This window comes from Patagioenas fasciata, chromosome 4 (assembly GCF_037038585.1).
Source record: "Patagioenas fasciata isolate bPatFas1 chromosome 4, bPatFas1.hap1, whole genome shotgun sequence".
In the NCBI taxonomy this organism is placed as follows: Eukaryota; Metazoa; Chordata; class Aves; order Columbiformes; family Columbidae; genus Patagioenas; species Patagioenas fasciata.
Genome location: NC_092523.1, coordinates 58996437 through 59018309, shown reverse-complemented (window position 1 = coordinate 59018309; position 21873 = coordinate 58996437). Strand labels below are relative to the sequence as shown.

Genomic DNA, 21873 nt, shown 5'->3' with positions numbered 1-21873 from the left:
ATGCCTGCTTTGCTCTCTCCTTAAATAGAGCATGGAGGACAAGGTGCACAATAGCTTACTGTTCCTAGGATGGATAAAATGCAAATTTATCAACACAAGCCTCTTTTTAAAAGTTTTCATTAGCAGCTACTGTCAACAACTCCCAGCAACACTTAAGGAGATACACCCAGGCTTCTGCTTTTTGTCCTCTTGTTATCTCATAGGAAATTATTGTTATTATTATACTCTTTTCCCAGTCCCTATCTTTTATTGAGCCTCCTTTCAATATTCTTCAATGGTATTTTGCTTTTAACGAGAGTCTTGCAGACTGTGGTTCATTCACACTCTGTCTTTTCTTTTTCTTGGTTTGTCTGGACTACTATTTCTTTTAGGTCCTTCAGTCAATTTAAAAACAACTACTTGGCATGTTTTCATTTGATAACTGCTTCCAGAATATGCTTCAGCCCACCTTCATTGAAATCCAACTGTACTGAGACATTTCTAGTACAACAACTGATGCTTTGTTGTGAACATTGGTGTCTATGTAAAGGAAGCAATTAGAAAACCATGCTTTGCTGGGCCCTTGTTACTCATATTTGCAGAGATGCCTTCTCTTGGTGATTTACATCTACGCTTGCTCTTCATGCTAATGCTATTTTCTGTTAATATATGCAACTATTCAAATGATGAAGTGAAGCAATCAAAAATATAAGCCTTTTAAAGCAATTTTTTTACTATTTTTTTTCTAACCACAGGGATGTGTAGAGATGAAGGCATACTGTTTAATGTAATTATGAAACAGATAAATGCTATATAATGTGTTAATTTTCCCCCTTATTAAATGCTGACTTTAATTAAATGAGATCTTTACCTGAGAAAAGTAAATTGATTTTGTGATTCAGATACTGTCAATAAAATCATTATAACTAGTGAGATCAGATGTTAATAATTAAGAACAAATATACAGTTACAACTTCAAGGCCATTAGTTGTCAACTAATGGACAATCAGAACAGCAAGGTTTACCAAGAGATTAATTCACAAATTAACAATTTATATGACAATTGTGCTACTATGATTGTTATCATTGTTATTATTGCTACTAAGACATAAAACGTAATGAGGAAATTGTTTATCATCAGGTTGGTCAATTCATTGTTAAGACCATCAAAAACGAGTTCAGAGCGAATATCCTAAAATAACAGTTTAATATACACACACTTTTATATAAAATAAACCCAAACATATGGGAAAACTTGTGCTTCCTTACTGAACAGAACCCAACTATTCTGTTTTTCCTATGTGTTTTATTAGTAAAAGTCAGACTTGTACTTGGAGACAAAACAGTATAAGGTGACCAGTCAGGAACTTGGCACTTTCTGAGATGTGACCATTGTTTTGGGGACATAGTCTGATACAGGTTAAAGAGGCTTCACTTTATATAAGGTCTAAGCATTGAAAAATAGGCACAGCAGCTGACCGCTAAAGATTAGCCTTCAAATTGTCTTCTGAAATACTTTAATTAATTAAATAAATTAATTTCTATTAATTTATTAGAATTGACCTATAAACAGCACTGCATATATAAGACAAAAAATAAACATAAATTCATATTGCACTTCAGGATAGATATGACATAGCCTGCAGAAGGAAGTTGTATAGTTTCTTAAGTTTCTGTTTTCGTTTATTAGCTTAAGCCTCTCAAGGTTTTACATGCCTGTGTTTCTGGCTATCCCATTTCAGAAATGCTCCTGTCTCAGCTACTGACCTGGTAAACCCAAACACAGGGCTGCCAAACAGAGAGCTACAGCTACTACTCATCCTGTCAGACTTCATTAGTCTTCTTGTACATTTGTCTGGGAAAATATCTACCTACCTGCTTTGATTTACTGCTGGAAGATGAATAGTTTCATTTTAAGTCTATAATTATTTCATGACCTGAGTTCAGAAAGGATGCCAACGTTTTAGGTTTGTTTTTTGTTTTTTGGTGTTTTTTTCTTGTTTTCTTTGAAGGACTGCTGTCTGACTTCAGTGCAGACATTAGGATGGACTTTTTATACTATACGTAAGAGGCACTGGTGTACTTCTTGTATGAAGAAGCACTTAACACAAACTTTTGGTTTTGCTTGCAGTACAACATATACCACAGAGAATAGCCAAAACAGATCTCTTTCAGCATCAGAGGTCTTGGTTTGCTTTCCAACTAGCGGTCAGCTTGTCCTTCTCAGCAGGGAGCATCTGCAGAAGGAATATGGGTAGGTGGATGTGAGGAAACAAATCTGTGAAAAATGCCACCAGAAGTTGTTTGTTTTCATTAGTGAGTACCTACTTCAATTAATTTCATTTGGAATCTAAAGACCCTCTGGCACAGTCCAAGAAATTAAAAAAAAAAAAAAAAAGAAAAAAAAAAGTAGAAAAGGCTTGATCTGTGAAAGCTTGTAATTTAATCCAACATGATGGCTTCAAGTGTAATTCCTAATGTGGAAATCTTTGAGGTTTGAGCTCTGTTTAGGCAGCTGGAGTTTTGCTGGATAATTCGGAATTCAGCATCCTGCTCATGTTCTATTTCAAGCCGTTTCATACTGGATTTCTTTCACTGTTTGACCAGCTTAAAGAGCAGCTGTTAAACGCCTTCTCAACGCATTTCAACAGCACCTGATACGCCCTCCCATTGATATGCTTGGGCTGACCTTTGAAAGCCTTCAATCACAGAAGAAACTGCAACAAGGTAACGGCATTAATAAAAACAGCACTTTTATGCTAATAGATTCCAGACAGTGCAACAGCTCCTGCTGCGAATGAGAATCAAGAAGCCCACTGGCAAATACGAATTTCAGAAGTGACAGTAGTGAAGTTAATCCAGAAAGAACAGGATAAGGAAAGGCAACTGAAATTCTGTGATTGTTTTTTTCTCTCTACCTTTCAAGTCCTCCACTGGTGGCATGCAGCTATACAACTGCACTTTGATTTGTACGCTGCACAGTTCTCCCTCTGTTGAATCTGAGACATCTACAATGTTGCTGTCTTGTCCGAAAGCCTTGGCAAAGTCACAGTGACAGCTCGGGATGCTCAGGGCATCCTTCCAATTAGCCATGTGGAGACCCTCATGCCACTCGTACCCATGGTACTTATACCCCAGTTTACCTCCAGAAGGGTACCCAGAAGCCACCCTCAAAGTTGCTGGAGAGCAAGGGGACGCTCCTTGGCAAGCAATTCCAGCCTCACACTGTTGCACTAGGGAATTTTTGCAACCAAGGGTGTTGATGATATAGTAGGAAGAGATTAGAACAGGATTGAGAACCCGTAAATCCATCCCACTATCCGATGATCATATTCATGGTACAGAACGAGTCTTGCAACTCTGTCAAAGGCAAGCGAGACTTGCCTAGGGTGAGCCACTTTGTTGACAAAGCAGCAGGAAAGTAATTTCAGTGCAAGGAGACACCTTGTGCAGATACTTGTTTTTGCAGCTCTGAGGCCAGCCTTTGTTGTTCTGACGTGATGGAGTAGCTGACCAAGTGCTGTGATGTCAATAATTCAGCTATGTTTTTAACATAACCTACATCATCTGGTTTTACATCTGACTCTGTGTTTGTGTTACAGGAATATTGCAGCAAATTAATTCACTGGAAGAAATATTTGCCAGGCTACTGAAAATATAGGTGAAAAGTTCATTTTTAAATTCGGGTATGCTATTTTTTGCTGGGATTTTCATTCTAAGTTTTTAAGGCATTGCAATAAAGACAGAGAAAGGACTGTTTTTGGCCAGGAAACCTACCTATTTATATCATATTAACACCAGCAATGTGGTGGGTGCTGTGAAATTTTATAAAGCTTATATATATAAAGCTCTTTATATACAAATATATACATATATTTGTATATCAAGTTCATTCCAAGCCTAATAGCTTTTTACATAGTATGTATGTTCAAGAAAAATACCTGGAAAACTTACAAATTAAGAAAAATACAGAAACTCATGAACAATGTTTGTTTTAAATCAATAGTTTCAGTTTTTGTATTATCAGCAGGGTTCAGAGCCAGCCAGATTTTTCTGCAATGTGCTGTTTATGATATTTTTTGTTTACATTTTGTTAAGTGTTTTTCTTCATGTCCCTTCATTCTGAGTTTCAATTAATCACTGCATTCCCAAGAGAAGCTGAGAACTGTTCGGTTATTTGGGCAACACTTCTTCACCAACAGTTACAGCCCAGTTCTCATATCCCACTCCAAATTATTTTTGCTGTTGTTTACTTTACAGGTACAAGTGGGCAGCTTCTAAACTACCAGTATACTTGTTGTTTCATAACTTCATTTTCAGACAAACATTTACCTGCTGCAGTTTAGAGTAGGATTGAATTATGCACTTCCATAACTAGGTTTTGAGTGACCACCAACACATCTGGCTTCTATATTTTTGCAAAGGCGTCCCTTCAGTTAAAAATCCAATATTGAGCCTTTACATCAGTGACTGAACACCAGGCCTACTCTTCAGTTAGCTTCATCAAGAATCATATTTTTAGAAATATCATATATCTTTATGGAAGTATAAGGACAAGCTCCATGTTTTAAACTGAAACTCAAGTACTAAATCATACCTGAAGTTGCAGCTGATTAATACTTGTCACTTCAAGCTTCCTTACTCCAACCTGAGATCCTACCTTGTCATTTCTCTCCAATCTTTGTTCCTGATAGCCTGCAGTTTGAAAGAAAAATTTGAAGATGGGAGGTAATTCTCAAGCTAATGGTCTTCTGGTGATCAAGATAGGAGCAGTCTGAAATGGGCAAATCTCTATGTTGTCATGACAGGTTACCCTCATTGGCCTCATCTGGGGGATGTGGCTGTGGTACAATAATAGCAGCTGCCTCATGTGGTGGAGATGAGCCTTCAGATAATGCCTTTCACATTGCAAAAACATGGGGTCAGAATTTAAAGACATTTAAGTATGCCAAGATTTGGACGGGGAGAAATGAGATTTAAAAAATTCATAGGTACCTCATTTAGATATTTAGAAGCTTTTGAAAAGTCTACTTATGGTCTACCTAGTCAAATACACCCTAAAATCAGGTCCTTAGGGCAGGACAGACTACTGTTTGCACATAATTGTTTTGTCAAATGTTAATTTTTTCCTCCCATTTGCAAGTTATCCAGAAATATGTCCCTTTTTAACAACAGCAAAAAAGTAATAAAAGTATTTAAAATGGTTGGCAAGCAGTTTTGTGGACATTTTTGAGTTACGAATTGTCATTTGACAGCTGTTTGTAGTAAGTATTTAGTTGACTCTTTGATGTAAGGTTGGTGTTTGGCTTCCTGAATCACAAGTTCTGCATTATTTTCCTGAAATGGATGATGTAACTTTATAAATGAATTCTGTTTCCATAATGAATTTTCATCATATAATACATCTGGTTTGTTTTGTTTAAAAAGGTTTCAGTAGGTGAGGCTTAAATTAGCTGTTTGGGATCAGTTGTACAGAGAACACTTTCGTCATTCAAATGCTAGTAACAATCAATTAGCAAAGGGACAGGGACAAAATTATTTTAAACCTTTTGCCTTTCTTTTGCTCAAGATTTCATTTTTTATGGTTAATTACTAATTTTATCAGTTCCAAACAAATATTAACTAATTAACCTCTGAAGACTGCTGTGAAACCGGTAAACCTGGTGTTTGTCATCCACTTCTATAGTGGGGAAACACCTGGATGGAGACACACAGAGGTCCTACAGTGGGGGAGCTGCAGGGACAGGTTGAGCCTACAGGATCAGGCCAAGGTCAGGCTGCCACGCTCTCGCATGGTGCTTGAAATGCTCCCAGTTGATAACATACGGTCATGTAGAAATTTTCTGCTCAGAGTCTTTAAATTTTCTTCTCAATGTGTTAAATTTCCATGGTTTTGTTTTTTTTTTTTTAAATGGGTCAGAAGACAGTAATTCTCATCCTTGAAAACTAAAAATGTTTTATTATTTTAAAAATAGTCTTTTAACAGATCAGAAAGTGTAACCTCTTTTTACATCACACGTAGAGAAGATAAATCATTGGATGCCTTAATTTATAAGTACCCATTATATTCCAGCTTCATTGCCAGTATCTATTTACACATTTCCCACAAAGAAATTAAAATAGAAGAACATATTGTTCCCCAGACTTGTTGATTGACTTACTGATTTATGAGCTTGGTTTCTGAGACTCAACCAGAGCCTTTCCCATTGCACTAAGAGTCATGGAAATAATGGAACAGAAATACCACATGGCTAAGCCATGCATGCTTTCTGTTTAAGCAATGTCAGGCTGACCTTGAAATGTTCAAATCTCCAAACACTGAAACCTCCGGCAGACCACACAGGAAATAGTTGCTCTACACCAACCAAGACACAGAAGAAAACCGGTGTTAAAAAGAACCATCCATTCATTTTTCTTTCAGCACTAACAATTAAATTAACTTAATCATAGTACAGCATTGACAAAACCTTCGCTGACATTGAATGTTTGGAATTTAAATTTCATGGTAACCTTCAGGTCCACTGGAGAAAATGTACAGTAGATAACCCTGTGCAATCCATCCTGTTTCCTTTGCTTACAGCAAAAACACCATTCCAAGCCATGCCCTTTCTTTTTTTGTCTTTTCTCTTTTTTCTTTCCCCACTTGTTTTTTTGTTATTTAGCAGTGTGTACTTTTACTATATAGGTTTCCTGCAGGTATTGCCTGTTTATTTTTAGCACAGCTAATGGTGTGCTTACTTACAACATAACAGCCCTGCCTTCTGAATAAGGGGAATGACTCACATTCATTAAAATGAATCTTGATACATTTGGCTACTCATATAAAACAGAGGTGCATAATGTGGGGGAATTAGAGGACACAGAATTCATTAATCCATGAGGTGGCAGTGATGCCAAGCAGAGACAGGCATAAATTTCTCATATGTATCTTGGTGACAAAGTGATTGTTTTGGGAAAAAATGAAAAGAAGCCTGGAACTTGTCAACATTTAACTCTTGGAGGGGGATGTTCCACAGATTGAAAAGAAAAATGGATTTTGAAAATCAAGCTGATACAGATTTTTAATAAGAACATTCATGTGACATCTTTGTATTTTTCATTTAATTTTGAATTTTGGTAATCTTTCAGACTGCCTTGATTCAATAATTTCTTTCCTTTGGAACAACTTAGCCTAGCAAAAATTGTACTGGTGCACAAACTGAGTGCAAAATCCATTATATGAGTAGCAGTAAGAGGTGACATCAGCTTTATGCTACGTGCTGATTTTGATTGTGTGTGGGTTGTGAGCAAGTCGGCCACTTCTGTTTAAAATAATGGTGTGGCAAATACAAATAGTTGCTGATGTTGATACTTGGGGAAAACAGAGAAAGAGACAGAGGGAGCAAGACCTCTGTGTAACTTTTATCTATGAAAAACACAGCTCTACCCAGCATTTATTTTAGACCAAACCACTAATTGACTTCAGGAGCATTTGCAGCGTGCAAGAGAGATGCAAGTGGTCCAGCATTTTGAAACTGGGATGCTTTCCATAATGCTTGTCCTTCAAGGCTGCGTGAGTGTGGGAGAGGGTCGTTTCCATACGCTGGTGGTGCTGTGACTCTACTGAAACAGGACATTTGCCTCACTAACTGTTACACCAAACACATGGGATTTTATAAAGGCAACTTGCCTTTGTAGCCTTCTCACATCCTCCCGTAGCTATGACAATATTTTCAGTGTTGTTACAGCTTAATATAGACAAAATAGTGCATAATCACTAATAATTTGCATGTAAGCAACACTTTTTACGCAGTGTCTGGTAGGCATATTACAGACTTAAATTGTCTGGGTTTCCCAAGTATTTTTTGAGACAAGTAAGTGAAAGCTGACATTTACAAAGTCAGAGGGTTGAAGTTAGACGACTAAATCTGTATCGAAGCCTCAGAAAGAGCATTCTGTATTCAGAAATCCTGCAGCCTCCAATACCTACAGTATTATGCTAGTCATACAGCAACTCAATGATATAGGAAAAAAGAAAGGTGGGAGTGGAAAAAGTCCCCGTACTCAGATCCAAGTCACTCACATAAATATCCATCAGTCAATTATCTTGTGCCACAATAATTACAATTCAAGATACCTCACAGAACCCACCGGTTTCCTTTCAGACTTCCCTGCTGCCATCTGAGATCTGCTACAAGGGTCACAAAAAATGAGTTCTAAACCATTCAAGTAGTTTGTGGAAGAAATTTTCCAGCTTCAGATTTTTGGGACATAGTAACAACTTTGAGAATCTCCATTTGTTCTTTGTGTCCCAGTGCATCCACAGATACATCCTTAATGGGGTGGCTGTGCAAGAAAACGACATCTGTTGTGGACAAAACCCACCCCTGCTATTCTTAACTTCCCTGCTCTACACAGAAATGCAAAGCTGAGGAAGAACAGGCTAAGTCTGAACTGTATAGCAGCATGGTGACACTGGTTGTGATCTCTGAGATGTAGGAGTCACTTCTGCTGTGGATAATGTGGAACCTGAATCTTGCAGCTTTCCTATTGCTGCACAAGATTTACCTCTTGAACTTGTATTTTACTCAGCTTCTAATGGCCGTGCCAGGGTGCTTCTGGCCTAACAAATACATAGGCAGTGACATATAACTCAGCATCTTCAAAGACTCCTTTATCTTGAAAGATAATTGTTTCTATTATTTTAAATTATGTAATAATGCCAAGACACTACAGTAATGGATCTCCTAAACCACACACACTGTAATAATGATTCCCCTTTTATTATGTCTCTCTAGGATGTTTAAACTAATCATCTCTGGAAAGCTTTCCCTGCACCAGATGCAGCTAGTGAATGCTTTTGTTATTCCCCACACTACCAGCATCTATCCATGAAGCCGGGAAAGACTATCCAGAGAAGAAGCAAATCAGCATTGATCACTGAGGGACTAATTTCCAACAGGGTGGATAAATCCCCTCTGTCTCTCCTAATGTTCTTCCTGTCCCAAGGCACCTTGATGAACCACTGGCCTCCCTCCAGCCTGCTGTGAGAGGAAGTCAGAGTCACAGTGAGATGATTCAAGGGAGCAGTCTCATCCGCTGCACCCGGACTGCTTAATTTTGTTAAGAAGCCCAATACTAGCTCTCACTGCCAAATCTGTCTTGTTGAGATACACATGAGCTGAAGTCTAGTCTTATCACGTGTCAAGGACAATAGCAGATCTTTTTCAGCTAAAACCATGAAACATCAGGAGTTTGCTGGGGGTGGAGTTAGGTCCATCTTCCTTCTCCCTCTGCACTCACACCAAGATAGGTCCCTTCATTTCAGCCTTTGTGGCAGGTATGATACCTATGCCAAACGTTACCTTGGGAAAGAGAAACTCTGTAGATCCATTTGCCTCCAAAACATGAGCAGGTGATGGCTACAACTTGGGAGAAGATAACCAAATCTTCTATTCTTCCAGCTCTGTCTGCAGGGACTGCGCTGGTGCTGGGTGCCCTGGCGATGGGTGAGGGTGCCTGGTGTGGGTGTAGGATCTCCATGACATCACTGAGATGGATGCTGCACAACTGTGCAGCCCATCAGCTCTTCAAACACATGTGGCAGTGTTACACACGGAAAGACAACATTATGGATAGATGTTACCCAAGGAATCCACTTCTCCATTTTGGCCCTAGCATTGCTACGCAGATTTACAAATTAGGGATTTCCAGGAAATGACATGCTAGAAGCCCTTCTCTTTTGTGTATGAAACCAAGCTTTTTGCAACAGGACAAAATGGTACTTTTAGGTAGTAGGGCAGGAACTGCTTTGTGCTGTAATTCTCTTCATTTTAATGAAGATTGTGTTTGAACCTGTCCTTTTATCTTGCATTTGGGTCTCAGTCTTTAGGATTTTGGGAAACTAAGCCTCTTTTCTATTCCTTTTCTTTTCCCTTTCCCTTTTCTTTTCCCTTTCCTTTTCCCTCTCCTTTTCCCTCTCCTCTCCTCTCCTCTCCTCTCCTCTCCTCTCCTCTCCTCTCCTCTCCTCTCCTCTCCTCTCCTCTCCTCTCCTCTCCTCTCCTCTCCTCTCCTCTCCTCTCCTCTCCTCTCCTCTCCTCTCCTCTCCTCTCCTCTCCTCTCCTCTCCTCTCCTCTCCTCTCCTCTCCTCTCCTCTCCTCCTTTCCTTTTTTTCTTCTTCTTTCATTTTCTTTCTTTCCTTTTCCACACTCCCCACCCCAAGCAGCATGTAAGTATCTGTGTCTAGCTCAAAGATAGCTTTTAAAAAAACACATGGATGAATTTTCTGACCTTTATGAGTATATTGGAAAGCAGAAAGCCCTCTTAACAAACTGATATTTTACTGAAGCTGAAAGAGAGCTAAACACCTATTAATATAACAGCAACTGTAGTCATACTAGCAAGAATTAAATTATAAGGTCATCAGTCTTCAAGCTATGAAGCCCTTCCAGAAGATTCTACCATTCCTAACTATTCTACCACTAATATATAATATAATATAACATAACATAACATAACATAACATAACATAACATAACATAACATAACATAACATAACATAACATAACATAACATAACATAACATAACATAACATAACATAATATAAATTTGGATAAAACTGCATCCTTTAAAAGGCACACCACCATTTGAATTTTGCTCCTTGAGAAAATTACATTTATGATAGTCTGAGACTTCCTACCCTACTCACGGAAGCATGTGAAAAAACACACAAACTAGAAACACAAGAGGTCCAGAACCTTTTTCAGTTGCTCTGGCACATGTTAAGGAATATGGTTAGTCTTTCAATATTGAAACCAGGGTCTGTCAAAAAAAAACCCCAAAAACTTAGAACCTGCCTTCTGGAAGTCAACAGCTGCAAAGCAGCTAAGGTAAATGCACAGATGAGCCTTAGCCAGAGAAATGTTTGGCTCAGATAGGCTCTCCAGCCAGTTACTCCCATTATACCTAAAAGTGCGGCCACATTTTCTTCCTCCACAGGCACACTGACATTGCTGAAAATATTTGTTTAGCCCAGTTGCTTATGATAAATTTTCCCTGCCTAGTCACTGTGGACCTCTATATCTGTTTTGTAATTAACAGTTGTTCTTTCATACTCAGAAATAGTAAGGGATAATTGGAGAAATGTGTTGAACTATTATGACTGGTCTTCATGCTTCTGTTTTCTCTGGGGCGCTCTTAGCTGTGAGTTTTTGCTCCAGAGGGCTCTGCTGATCGCCTGACACCCAGTGACAGATTTTGCCCATCCCAGGCAGCAAGGCAGAGTGCTGCTTTTATTTGCAGCTATCCTTCCTAAACCAAAAGCCCGTGCATTGTTTGGGGGGATTGCAGCTCATGTACAAACAAGATGACATGACAGTAAGAGGCCAAAGGGACAGCCTGCTCTCTATAAGTTCATTGGGGTGGTAAACACAAGAGAAGAGAGGGAGAGAAGCTATTTACGCTACAGAACAATGTTGGCACAAGAACAAATGGGTCTGAATTGGCCATGAATAAATGTAAGCTGGAAATTAGAAGAATATTTCCAACCCTCAGCACAGTGAAGCTTGGGAACAGCCTTCCCATTGGGGGCAGGAAACCTATTTGGGTTTAAGATGGAACTTGATAAATTTATGAAAAGGATTATATGTTGTGGTTGCCTAAGACAGCGGGGGACTGGACACAATGACGCAGGATGCCTTTTCCAGGCCTGTGTTCTTCACAGCAATAACAACAATTACTCTTTCACATGTGTGTTTTTCAGGGCCTTCTTTTCCAGTCCAGGGCTGCACTTCTATTCATAACCATGTTGAAGGAATGTAGGTTCAAATGTTGACTCAACCTGGCAGCTTTCTTGCACCAGACAGTGGTGCTGTGTTGTGACCGTGCCCAAACTCATTCTGGAAATGAAATGCAGCCTCAATTTTTTTTTTTTTTTTTTTTAATTATATTATTTGCTGCAACCGAACTTTTAAGGTGCTCTTACTGATGCTTTTTTTCTTACAGTGCTCTTACTGATGCAGAGACTGCTATGCAAATTTGGTACAACTTGTCGTTTCTCATCAAGAAAAGCCTAAGACAGGAATACTAAGGAAACTCCAAATCAGGGTGAAGGTGCATCGGCAAAAGAGCTTCAGGCAGTTTAAACAGCTTATCACACACATATACCCAGAGGATGTGATAAAAATAGTTGTTCATACTCATAAATTGAAATTGTTGCACAGCAATGTTAAAGACTTCTGTATTAGCCAACTGAAATTTAAAAGCATATTTAATATTAGGCTTTCTGTATAATAAATGTAAGACTAGCTCATCATAATGGTTTTGCAGTAGGAAACAGTGGTGTTATAATTCCGATTTCTATATTATTTTATTTCAGGAAATGCAGTTATTGCATTGTTTTTGTGCTAAGTCATGGGCTGGTGATAGCAAAGACACTTCCTTAATCCTATCAGACTTCCTCCAAATTATGGTTGTGTTCGATACTGTTGAGGTCACATTACCTGAATGTCAGGAATTGCATAACAACACATTCCTATAAACACCTGAGCTGTTAGGTGGAGCTTCAATTCACAAAGATGATCGCTCCTTAGAGGAACTGCCAATTATATGCTGATTATTACCTGAACAAACTATTTACAACTCCAAAAGGGTCACGGTCACTTCAGCCTCTTTAAGAAAAGCTATTCTGCACTTTTACAGCCTTCAGCAGATGTAGTCCTCTTCAGATGTATTTTTCATGGCAGAATAGCCGGCCCACCTCAGCATCCTGCTCCAGATCAGAACAGGGAAATATTTTCCACAGTATCAGAGGTCTCTCTCTTTCTGGTGACTTCTCCCGTGGGTAATGCAGTACAGAAAACCCATGTCACATATGGTACTTTATTAACTGCTTTAGAAATCTGAGATGGTTGCATATTACAGATATCTGTCATCCTCTCATTGGGCTGTGTTTGATGTTAGTTCTTAGTTGGTATTTGGCATCTCTATTTTGGAAAGTCTACAAAAGGTTCATGAAAAAGTTGGAAGGTCGTTGGTCTTCTCTGTCTGCCAGTTGTGCCATTCATAAATTAGGGATAATTATATTTACCTCCTTTGTAAAGTACTTTGAGGTGCAGCAAATGAAAAGCAGCAAATACAAGAGACTGTGATTAGTCGTTACTTTAAGTTATAAACACAACAGGTTGTTTCAGAGCTACATTAACTCGAATCTGGAGTTCTACAAAACTTTATTAAATCAAGAAGGCAGGTAACCATTTTACAAACACTATCTTCTACAAGTCTATGCTCACTCTACACAAACAAATTCCAGACGCTTCTCCAAAAGAGCTACATTGTGCTTTATCTCACAGAACCTGGTGCCACAGAAAAATGTCTTCCAAGCACCAAGGGCCAAGCAGATAAAGGTATTTGTTGGCTACTGGGAGTCTACACAGACCAATTTCAAAGGAAGTTCCTCGAAAAGTAATGGGCTGCACCAGACCGCCAAGCCATTTTTGTCTGGAAGAGTAGTCATTAGAAGCAGCAATGATAACCAGATAAAAAATGTTCAATGTTGCAAGGTCATTTGTGCATTGGAAGATAATTGACCAAAGAATCTTCTTTTTAGGAATGCAGATGTTACACCAGGAATGAACATAAGTTGCCGTATGCATAGTAATGCAGTATAAGCAGTAGTTATATATCACTATATTTCCATACCAATGTGCAAAGTATCCTCTCATGATGTTCAGAAACAATAATTTAAAAGTCCTGGGCATTAACAAAACCTTTCTGTGTGCTGTGTCTCATTTCCTTACTGTAAGGTGGGTACTTAGATCTGCACCTTTCAAACCAATAATTTTTCTATAAACTCAGTTACATCTATATTTACAGTTCTATTTACCTTCATTTAGGTTTCTGTATGAAGACTGTGTGCAGTTACAATGTCCATCAGTAAGTAATATAAAGGCCACTAAAGTGTCAGAAATTGTATGATGAAAGTAACATCACTGGTTTCAGTAAGATGATACAGTCATGCTGGCTGGCACTAACTCCTCCATCAGCTTTTAGACTGATACAAAAAACATACCAATGCAGTAGGAATGTGGGATTTGCCACAGCAGACCAGCTCAGTGTTAGGTAAAATAAACTTCCTTAACACTCAGTGATTCACCAAATGCATGGTGAGCACTCTGGTGGAGACACAATATCACCCTCATGATTTGAAGAAGATGAGGTTGGATTCGGCTTTTATTGGACTCAAAGGTGAAAAGCCATGTGACAGCTAAACTCTAATTCACCCTGTGAACTGCACGATGCCAGAGTGGGATGTCAGCAGTGTCATAAAATCATCCAGCTATTTTTTTTTTTTTCAAATCTAGGGATAGAATTTAACTCTCTGACCTCCAGCAGTGATAGATTGCAGAGGTAGGAGAAAATGGACATATTTTAATTGGTACATTTCAATCTGAGGTCATCATCCTGTTTCCATATTTGTGGCAGAAGACTTAAAACCAGAATGTGCATCCATTTAGAAACAAGTAAAAGGACATGTGCAAAGTACTGTTCCTTGCATGCTGGCTGTTGACTTTTTAAAGAAATCTCTTTTGCAAATTTAAAGCAAATGAATTGCTATACAGTTTAGGATTGTATCCTGATGGAAGGAAAAGATGAAATCAATGTGATATACAGACCTATTTGGACAAGCTCTACCAGCTTTTGGAATTTATATGGCATTAGCAAGCAGTCAGGAGCCAGAGGCTTTTGCCTTTAAATACTGTTTTATGCCACCTATGACTCACAGAATTAATTAAACTGGTCTAATAGGATATTATGCAATTAATTGACTGTTGAACCAAAAGGTTCTTTTAATATTTTTCTTTATTCATCAACATCCTGTATTTATTAGTGAGGACATTGCCTGGTGACAGATCTCAGCTGCAGATTTCTTGAGGTGATACTGTCGCTTGTTTTCAAAACAGCAAGTGGAACAGACAAGAGAACAAATGCTTTCCCTGTACTTTGAACTCTGTTACTCCCAAAAAATTTCACAGTAGCATCATTCTATCTGTTTGCTAAGAAGAAGCAACATGCGCTTTTTTGAACTTTTTAATACAGCTTAACAGTTGTCACTTGGCTGATAATTTGCATTCTTAATGTTTCAACTTGCAGTCACCATCATTGAGCTGGCCCTTCACAATCTTAGGGCACTGATGTGATTTGAAGTATTTAACCTCTTGGATCAAGGGAACCGAAGCTTTGAATTTAAAACAGGAAAAACAAACTTTACTAAGATTAAGCAGAATGGGGATGTGCACGCTACTAAAGTATTTGTATAAAGCACTAGTTTCCTCCCATTAAAGAGGCACACTGGGAATGGCTTTCTCAGCTGGAAGTATTGTTATATGTATGTAGCACACATCCCGAGGGAGAGATGCTACATGTGATTTACTTCTAGTTTTACAGTTAAATTCGCTCAACATAGATTGGGAAGCTTCTTCCAGCCTCAGAACAGTGGGGAAATGCCGCTAAGCAGAGTGGAGCACCATCAGGGCAGGATCCCATCCTGGGGTGGCTCATCACTGCCTCTGACTAGAGGGTATCCTATACATACACAACTGAGATAAATAGTATCTTCTTTGCAAAATGCATCCCAGTCTCATTTGTTACATTTCAAAATAATTTTTGTGACTCTCCTATTTAAGGTAAAAATATTACAGTTGAGATAAGCACACAGAAGATAAATTTACATACCCAATAGGGCACCTGTGATAGGGAACACCATATACATTGGCAGTAGATGAAATGTTAGGTGTGGGGTTTTTTTAAAAAAAAAAAAGTTACAGTTTGGAAAGACATTTGAGAGGAATCCTGATGGAGACCCATGAACCATTTTAACCTTGGTAGAGCAGTGTCAGTTGGCATTAGGCTGTATCACAGTGATGATGTGACAGAGGGAGTCACCTGGCCCATCCCCGCAGTGCCTGTTATGTAAGGTGCTGTCTACCCTCCTGACCAATTTGGGGATTTTTCTCCTGTGGAAAGTGGCAGTTCCCAAGCCAGGTGATGCTAGGGGCAGCAGCACTGCGGCTGCACCTGTCTCAGGCTGCAGCAGCACTGGGGAAGGTCCTGCTATAGCTGTACCTCCAAAAGACAAAATGGGTGTTATATTATAGGAGTGCTAAAGCTCAGGAGCTGCCTTGTTCGCTGCACAGGTTGGTTTGTGCTTTGCCAGATTTACCAAAGTGCTTTGGCACCAGCTGCCACAGTGAATGACAGGGCTCTTCCTCTTCACTGAGGAAGAGTCTCGTACCATCTGGAAAAATGATTGAATAAATCTTTCATCACCAGTGGGATTTCCCTGCGTCATACGAATGTTTGAATATCACCCTGAGAAACACCAATAACTGCAGAATGCAGATATTCCCAAGAGAGGTCTTCCCCTTTCATGAAGTGTCCTGCTCACAAGCAATATTTTCATATTTTCACTGGGAGGCATTTTCTTCAGACTCCTTGTCCAGTCTCTGGCTCTTGGCAGGGGTGGAAGCAGCAAGTTCCATTTTTTGAATCTAAACATTACTAATTATTCCCGCAGTGAAGGACAGCTACCCGTACCATTTATCTTCTCTATTTCTAAGTGACTACTCCACAAGACTCAGAAGGCTTGGAGAAAAGTTCCAATAACCTACTTCAGAAATGACACTAACAAGAATTTATTAATATTCAAATTGCATGTTTCAGCTCAATACATTCTTTTAAGGTTCAAAGAATTTGAGAAGCCCCTCACTAACCTACAGACTATTATGAAGAGTGAAAACAAAGCAGAGAAAAACAGACTGGCTTTACTGAGGGAAGTCTGTGAAGGGTTCATCCCACAGCACCTTCCAGCAAAGCCTCCAGGAAGTCTGTGGTCACCTGGGAAGTGTAGTCCTTTGCTGCAGCTTTTTTCAGCTGAAAGTCTAGTCTGTCTAGTTGTCTAGTGTGCAATTTCATATGCATGGATTCTTCAATCTCCACTATGATTTGCTTAAGTATCGGCTATAGATATATGAAGATAAATAGATGTATAGAGAGATTGGCTAAAGATACAGCCCAATTTAATATTTGTTTTCTTATCCCAGTATGGAAAAGAGCAAAAAGTTTCATTAAGTTATTTTACATAATTCATTAAATTATTAGAAAAATAGGTCATACTGAGTTATCCAGTTCTGCACTCTAATAAGTCTCCTGATCACTAAGGTAGATTTCAGCCTGGACACATTCCTCACTCTATCTCTCCTTCTAGCTTCACAGTCCAGAAATAGCTATTAACAACAAAACAAGCACAGCATTAGCCCTCACTATGCTTTTTCGGAAAAACACCACTAAGTGTCATCTCGGTCACAGGACTTCCACAAATAATAAGAAGCCTTCAAAAAGTCTCATTTTGTCAAAGCAACGGTAAGTCACAGCAGAGAGGGAGCTGAATGGCATTTCAACATCATTTGCACTCAACTACTTCTACAAAGCATAATTCAAAATGTTGGAATGCTTTCTGGATTTTTCTCTTGCTGTCCTCGTATATCTGGATGTCCAACAGCTGGTTTCACAGCCTCTTTACAGATGTTGCTAGCATCCAAAGACGAGACATCACACACACTGTAGTCATAGAATAAAAGTCTGCTTGCTCTTAAATTAGCAACTATTGGAGAGGCCACTGACTATCCATAAGGCTAGTACTGGTAGTCAGAACTGATCTTGTCAGGATTTAATAAAATAGACCCACAGTCTCAACAATTCTGGTCATGTTTTGCTGCCAGTGAAGGAAAGCTACCTCTGTGATTAGTTATACTCACATAATGTAGTGTCTAATTGCTGGTCCCAGTCCTCCTTTGCACCTCTGAGGATCTGTTTTGATTCTTAATGCTTCATAAATTATTTTCCCTGTAAGATCATCAGAGACAGTAAGAGACAGAGAGAAAACTCCCAGATAAGGTGACATAATTGCTTTCTCTGCAGACCAAGCTCTAATAGAGTTGCAGTCACAGATATTATTTAAAATTTGTTACAAGAGTCCCCACTGTCAACAATGGGAGAGGAAAAAATATTATTCGTGAACTTCAATATTCTAAAATAACGGAAGCGAATAAAATAGCTGACAAGATGGTAAAAGCCTATTGGCCTTTTTGATGGATCACCAAGAACTTGCTGAAACACCAATTGACAGACATTATATAAAATCCAAAATAATCAACAAGAACAAGTCGAGAATCTATAACACTGAAATCAGCAAAAAAGACCCATTGACTTAAGTGGAAGGAAAACCTGGTCATTCAACAGTAACTTGCCACAATCATAATATAAAACCTAATCATGAAATCACAAGACCCCTTATATTTTATTGTTCCTGTGTTTCTGTCTCCTTCACTGATCCAACTGGATAATTTTCATTCCTAAAGCAGTCCTCATTGATAATGGAGTTGATGTAAGTTTTCAAACTAGACCCGATGACCTAATTATGAATTATTACTTTTTGATTGTTCATTGTGGCGGGCGCTTCTGGCTACTGCACCTGCATCTTTGGGATGGAAACGGTGCAAGTTTAACTCAGAGCCTTGCAGCCCAACTGCTTTCAAACTGCTTCTTCACATGGATTTAATTACACAGCAATCCAGGGCTATGCCCAAGGTTTCTCAGATGCTTGGGCTGCAACAAACGTGCCATTGTATGCTTCCCTCAGACAGGTGGGAAACTCCCCTGCCTGGCAGAGGGGGGAGAAAACTCTCCTGCCGCGATTTTGACAAAGGCAAAAATTACTATTATCCACTAAAACTTTTTTTACCTGAAAAGAAAAAAGAATATAGAAACAGGTACATATTATGATGCAATATATCCACCAAAAGCTCAGCCAATGATCTTGCAAAAATGCTGGAAATACTCATTTATATTTTTCCTACAGTCTCAAGGCAAGAGAAGTAGGTCCTTTTGTATTATTATTTTATGCTGGTATGTTGCATGGAAGTTAGTCCAAGGGAAAAAAAGTTATATAAAGTGATTCTGAAATTTATTCCTGGGTCATTGTTACTGTTGCTATTTCTAACATCTTATCAGGTCTGCAAAGCTACTCAGAGAGTACCTGCCTCTTGCTTAATTTCACAAACAGTATTAGAATTTTAAATATATTATTGCTTATCTTTTTCAAATTTCATAATCACATCATCATACAGTTCATACACCAGAGACAGGGATAATATTTCAATCTCAAATGACGATTGTCAATTTCTGACAGTAGCAGAAGGTCTGTTGTGCATAACTTCTACCGCTCTTGCTATTTTTTATTTTGAGATCATGCCATGTTAGGCAGGATTTTCTTCTTTCAGTTCAGTTCCTCAGCAAAGCAACCATCTGACGTAGCACCCAAATTATGTGTGCAGCCTCCTCCATCCACCCTTTCAGCTGACAGTGGAAGAGAACTAGATGGTTTCCCAAATACGTGTGAATCTCTGTAATTTCTGACCATCTTAATGTCATCTAAATGCAATCGCATAAGAAGTTAATTTTTAGTCTTTCAGGACTGAGATAGGAGTATTGCATTTTTAACATCCCGAAAGAGTTAATATTTTACAAAATATTGAAAATTGCTGCTGTCAGACAAAACTAGATTAAAATAAACCGGATTTAAACTTGGAAGATAAGAGTTACCATCAACTTCCATGTTAAAGAAATTGCAGAGGATAAAGTCTCTATGAGAGTGTTACAAAATGCAAAGAGCAGGAATATCTCAGTTATTTGTTTACTAATTCTGTTGTTATATTGAGGTGGAAAGATGGACAGACACACAAGCATACGTGTGTTTATTTTATTGCAGTTTTAGTGTTAAAATACCTATGGAGGAATGGTAGATCAGTCTGAAGGCAATTATATTCACATATGGAGCATGATTCTACTTTTATTTGGACTAACTGCATGCTAAGAATTGTGGTATTTCAGCTATTCTGGTTTCGTTAAATCTGTCAGGTAGACAAGTCATCTTGTGAACCATACTTTGCACTTTTCATCAGGTAGACATCTGTGCTGGAGGATTTTATCTGCCACTGCTATGTCTTGTGTCGTAATTCTCTTTTTCACAACAGAGAACAAAATGGTTGATGAAAATGAATAAGTGCTTTTTTATAACCATATTTAATGCCCTCCACCCACATGCACAGGAAGCTGTTCAAGAGCGAGCAAAAATTAATAAGGTCATTTACATGAGCTAGATAATTTCAAACTAAATATATATGAATGAATCAATGATCTTGTAAATTAAGCAATTCTCTACCAGAAAGAGGTGTCCTATCCCCACTCCCCTTCAAAAAGTGTTCCTATTATACTAACAAGACATATTGCAAAGATGCCTGGCAGAGTTGTCCCTTTGCATATGTCCTGCACGACTGTTTATAAAGTCACTCTAGAGAAGTCAGAAGAGTCTCCACTTAAGAAAGTCCTCTCAAAATTAAATTAATAGTAAGAACTCTTTGCAATTACTCTTCAAGTCACAATTTAACATGTTAGATTTTGAGGATAAGTCAGCTGCAGGGGTTGTTAAATTCATGCACTCAGTAGTGCACTTCCATCCTACCTGTTAGTTGTTAACATGGATTTTCCATTGATTATCAGAAATGGACCATCTGGGACTTTTCATTGTCACTGCTTTTTCACCATTTCAGATGCTCCAATTTTCCTTCATTTATTCCTGTCATTTCACCTCATCTTCTACAGCCAGTGAGATAATAATTTACACACATGATCTTTTCTCCTTGCAGTCATATTTAATCAGTATACTCTTTTCCTCATGCTCAGCCATATTGAATCAGTCACTCAGTCACCTCACATCACATCTAGGTGGGTAGCCAGGCATATTTACTTCCACACTTACTTCCAGTCATATTTCCTGACCTGTTCACTTGCACTCGTTCGTTACTGCTAACCTTAAGCAGCAGCAGCAGCATTATCTCAAGAGAAATTCGATTCATATAGAATTACTCCCCTAAACTCTCTTTTGCAGTTATATTTCTCTGATATTCATAAACTACAAGTTGCTTTATTTTTATCTCTTTGAAGGAAACTAACAAAAGGGTCATGTTTTGTGAATGCCTCCTGTGCTCGTAATTTGAGCATATTAATGTGACCAGAGGATTTCTCTTTTAGTGGCTGCGTCTAAATCTGCATTAGCTTCCTAGCCAGCACACCTGGGACCAGACTGATTGAGACTCTGGGGATGGAATATACTATGATTGTATGCGCATATGCACATGCATATGTACATCTACATAATTGTGTCTGAATAAGAACTGTCATTCTTTTCCTTTATTCCTCATAGATAGACAAGTTGACCAAGTTTTGTCCAGGAGGATAATACACCTTATTTGATCAGCTGATATAGTCAGAAAACTGACACTTCTTGAGTCACTGAAGCTCATTCAATATTTCCTCAAGTTGACACTTCTTCCTGTGCTTTTCTCTGTAAATTTCTCAGGAATCATACCTGTGTTTATACCAGCCAAATATAATTATTCATCTAGTGAACAATGGCACAGAAAGAACTGTATATATGCAGTTTTGTGAAGTATGTAGAGATTAAGAGCAGACAACTGTTACCTATTTCTTTTCCTTGTGCAAACAAGGTCTGTGTTTTATGAGTGATCCCATGGAGAATATTTCAAAACAGGAATTAATTCATTAGTAGCAGCTACACTAGAATCCCAGCAGCAATTCTCTTTGCAAAGCTCTGCCACAACCTAATCTCAGCAGTACTAATGAGTGCACATTCCTCTTTTACACAGGAGCTCTATCTGATATTGCAAATCAACTGAAAATACAAACCTTTGATTATGGATAACACAGATAGCATCTTATTAGCAGTAGCAGCTGCTGATACAAGGTGACTGAGAGTAAGAGAGCTAATGCCATTTTTC

The 21873-nt window shown here is 38.5% G+C and overlaps 1 long non-coding RNA gene across 1 annotated transcript in view; it reads right to left on the bottom strand.

Moving 5' to 3' along the window:
• The window catches only part of LOC139827927 (uncharacterized), a 47871-nt gene that overhangs the window by 11911 nt on the left and 14087 nt on the right, over nucleotides 1–21873 (bottom strand). Inside the window, exon 2 of the long non-coding RNA XR_011739066.1 lies at nucleotides 17773–17860. This is a non-coding gene — a long non-coding RNA (uncharacterized lncRNA). The remainder of the gene's footprint in view (nucleotides 1–17772; nucleotides 17861–21873) is intronic.